General features: G+C 35.6%; 1 long non-coding RNA gene across 1 annotated transcript in view; it reads left to right on the top strand.

Moving 5' to 3' along the window:
• Nucleotides 1–2,076: 2,076 nt before the first annotated feature.
• Nucleotides 2,077–4,570, top strand: part of LOC106879917 (uncharacterized) — a 23,523-nt gene continuing 21,029 nt past the window's right edge. Inside the window, exon 1 of the long non-coding RNA XR_001410681.1 lies at nucleotides 2,077–2,136. This is a non-coding gene — a long non-coding RNA (uncharacterized LOC106879917). The remainder of the gene's footprint in view (nucleotides 2,137–4,570) is intronic.

Consider the following 4,570-nt stretch of genomic DNA (forward strand, 5'->3'; position numbering starts at 1 on the left):
GAGGAAATTCGAACGAAATCGTATCATGAAAAGCTCAAGAGATATGTTTGAATATGCCTGAGTATGCTGGCTCACAACCCATTTCAATAGGTAACGAGTATAGCCGTGTCTGTTTAAGTGAAAATGGCCTTAGAAATATCTTAGAAGCAACAGACATGGGGAAGTTGCTATAGTTAACAACTTCCATTTGTCTGTTGTTCCTAAGGCAGATTGAAACGTCATATGAAGGTTCCCTAAAACAATATTGTAACACCTACTGCAGAGGCGCCCGCCACGTCTATACAAAACAAAAGTCCTTAGCAGGGCTGAAAAGTCACATCCGTACTGCTCATGATGAAGAGAAAAATCAAGCAATGGCATTACTCGAAATTGAATTGCAGCCAAAATGTGTAGGTATGTATGCATGTTTATATATATATATATATATATGTGTGTGTGTGTGTGTGTGTGTATTTCTGCACACACACACACACACACACACACACACACACGTGTGTAAGACACGTTGGATAATGTCCTGGGCTCCTTGCACATAAAATGATAGAGCAATCAGTCCCGGAATGTCCTTGATCGTGAGTCTGCTTGAACAGGGTTAAGGTGGAACTAAACAACAACAGCAACAAAAGCACTGAATTTCTATGTGGTCGTTTGATCCGCTAAGAAGGAAATGAAATTTAACCTTCCTGAAATCACACTCGATCGTCTTGAAAATGGACATGAGATATAGCGTATTCCGGGTTTCCTACACATAGGAAAAAGACGGGATTGTCCCGATTGAAATTCCTTTGATCATAGGCCCACTTGAACAGAGCATACCTGAAACTAAACAGAAGCAGCAACAACAACAGTGACCAATAGCAACTCTCCTGTTTTCATTCTTAATCTCTCTTCCTTGCTTATATGTACTGTTTTGAGGTATCTGTTGCGGAGTTACATATCTTAGCGTTGTTGAATTAGCTCACCGAACTGTATTCAACAGAAGAATGTTGTGATATTTCTGGAAATATTACAAAATAATAATAATAATAATAATAATAATAATAATAATAATAATAATAATAATAATAATAATAATAATAATAATATTCAAAGCAATTAGGATTTGTCTAAAGCAAGTTTAGATATAATCCTTTAAATACATCAGACTAAGAAAACAAATGTTGAAGCTACCATACAAATTGTTTCAAGTAAATTAAGGTAACTACAAAAAAATATAGTTGCTTATTTAAGTGGAAGCTGAAGCATAGTTATCTCCAACGAAACATAAACAGTTATTGTGAAAAGAGACTTATTATATCGCAATGCATTTTTCTCATTCCATCTTGTAATTTAATTCTGAGTAAGCATAAATGTGGAGACTGTGAGACTAGCGAAGGAAACAGTGGTTAGGGATCAGAAACGAAATCGAGGAGAAGCAGGAGCAGGGTATGTGTAGGTAGGAGTGAAATGTGAGGTAACTCTTTAGATTGACGGACAGGCATTATTATGGTGGGTAGATGGTTACAAAACACAAAAAAAAATGGAGCCCAATAGATGCATAGATAATACATCACATACATAAATAAATACATACATACATACATGCATACATACATACATACATACATACATACATACATACTTACTTACACACGTACGTACAAAATCTGCAAGAACTTAAGATTTAAAGGATGATGGCTAAAACAAGATGCTTTTTTTTCTTTAAAACCTTGCTACCAAGTAAGTCAAAATTTACTCTAAATTAAAGAAAGAGAACATATACACACATACATACATGCATACACGCATGCATACATACGTACAAAATCTACATGGTCTTCTTAAAACTTAAAGGATGATGGTTAAAACCTGGCTATCAAGTAGGTCAAAATTTACTCAAAGAGAATGAGAACATACATACATACATACATACATACATACATACATACGTAAAGAAAAAGAAAGAGAAAAAGAAAAAGTGAGAAAAAAGAGCGAAAAGGAGAAAAAGATAGAGAGAAACTGATGGAAAGTGATGTTGACTTTTCTGAAAAAATATGACATTATGACGTATTACATTTCTTAATACATTGATTACAACGAAGAACGGTCAATAGCTCTCTGGAAAAGAACATATTTTCCTGTTGTGAATAAGGAGATGTGAGTCTTTCTCTTTCTCTTGCTTTCTCTTACTTTTCTCTTCCTCTTGCTCTCCCTCTTTTTCGTATGCACACACACTGACTACAGACACACACATACATGCACACACACATGCGTACATACATACATACATACATACATACATACATACAGTAAAAACCATTCAAGTAAAAGTTAATGATATTCCTTTTCATACATTGTCTACAATTGTTTCATCAACTCACATTTTAACCAATCTTGCCTCATGTTGTTACTATTCTTCGATGTTTTTCATTATATATACTCTTCAGAAATTTGTGGATTTTCAAATTGTTGGCGCTGTAGTTTTGTAAGGAAGCTTCCCCATTTCGATTTTCACTATCTTTAGAAGTGCTTCATGAGGTAAACGCTTGGATTACATAACCTGACTTGCTATGTATGTATATGTGCGTGTGTGTGTTTTGTGTGTGTGTGTGTGTGTGTGTGTGTATGTGTGTGTGTGTGTGTGTTTGTGTGTGTGTGTGTGTGTGTGTGTGTGTCTAAGTGCCTTGATCTACTAGAGACGGGGTGGGGCAACTGCCGTGCTGATGACCCGTGACGCAGAAAAAGGAGAGACCAAACTTCTGGACTTGTATGCTAGTAACATCAATACTTAAGAAGGTTTGTTATGCAAAACCCCGACAATTCTCGGCTGATTCCTCCCTGGGTAAAGTATTCAGCAGTATTCTCCTCTACAGAATGAAAAGCAAAGCTGAAGAAGCGACAGGAGATAGTCAATTTGCTTTTTAGACCTAGAAGAAAGTACAATAGATGCTATTTTTATCTTCAAATTTTTAAGGAAAAAATATCAACTGCTCTTGCATTTCAACTTCATCAAGTTCAAAGTTGACTTTGATACCATCTATGGAAGTCTTTATTGAAGATAATGAAAATGAAAGGTGTACGCCCAAAGAGAATTGTAGAAGTGTTAAATAACAATACCGTGTGTCGTGATCGTTAAGGGTCAGCAGAAGGATTGGTTTGCAGTGAATGAAAGTCTAAGAGAAGGCGACATTCTGTTGTCTGCAGTTTTCAACATCTTCCTGGAATTTATGAAAAAACTTTGAATTTGGATGAAGTCTAGCACTTGTCGACGATGACGACCAATTCATAGTTATTAGATATGCTAACGACGTAACTGTAAAAACTATGACAAATCGAATATATTCAGTTGAACAAAGCGTATCAAAAATAGGATTTGAAAGCAAATAGAGCAAAGTGCAAGTTCCTGTCATCTAGCAAGGGAATTAGAACATTGGATGTTTTTAAAGTAAAAACACATCACAGAGTTTGTGTTTCATGGAAGTTTAGCACCCTAATATATATAAATGTTTAACTACTTACTAAACAGTCATCGTGACTATTTTGTTTTTGTAGCTGGCAATCTGGTGGCAAAATCATTTGAATAAATCTGGAAGATATGTCCTTGTTTGGAAGACATGATACTACAAGAATTATTTGCACGCGCACACAAACACGCGTGTGTACGCATGTGTAAGCATGCAGAGAGAAGAAGCAGGACCGAGAAAGTGAAAGAAGGAAATATATAACAAGATAAAGAGAGATAGATAAAGAGTGAGACAGACAGGTAGAGAGAGAGAGAGAGGGGGAGAGAAAGAGGGGTGGCGAGAAAGCGAGAGAGAAAGAGAGAAGGAAAGAGAGAAGGAAAGAGACTGATAGACAGTGAACTGATAAACAAATGTACACCGCGAGAAGTGGAATATTTTCTCATCAATTTCAACTCTGGAATCAGTTGTTGTTGAAACTTATGATTAAAGACGTGCCAGCCATGACCACCCCCGTCTTTTTGTATATTCAGGGTTCCATTGTCCTGTGGAACCTACCTGTTTTAAGACAGTATGATATGATTTGAGGGAATTTGAATTTGAATTTCACTTCTATTACTACGCAGATCGAGCAACTGTACAGGAGGTCCCTTTTCTGGTTTAGGAGGTAGGAGTGGAGAAGGAGAAGAGAAGAAACAGAAGAAGAAAGAAAAAAGAAAAAGAAACAAGGAAAAAATTTTTAAAAAACGAAAAGGAAGTAAAAGGAGGAAGAAGGAAAGAAGAAAAGGAAAAATAGAAGAAAAATGAAGAAAAAGAAATGTTTACAATTAGAAGGTTTCGTAACATTGGCTCTATAATGAATGTATATACTATGAGAAAACTTCCAGTCCACCAAGGCAGCTAAACTCTCTTTTAATCTGGTCGACTCGTGCAAACCATTACAGGAAAAGTAAACTTTCTTAGGAAATCAGCGCAAAAAGCCAAGATTTGATATTTTTCCAATGTCAGGATGAGGTGTGAAAAAAGAGAAAGCAACACCACCAACAACAACAACAACATATATACATATATATATATGTGATGTGTGTATATATATATATATATATATATATATATATATATATATATAT

This window comes from Octopus bimaculoides, chromosome 4 (genome assembly GCF_001194135.2).
Source record: "Octopus bimaculoides isolate UCB-OBI-ISO-001 chromosome 4, ASM119413v2, whole genome shotgun sequence".
NCBI classification, from domain to species: domain Eukaryota; kingdom Metazoa; phylum Mollusca; class Cephalopoda; order Octopoda; family Octopodidae; genus Octopus; species Octopus bimaculoides.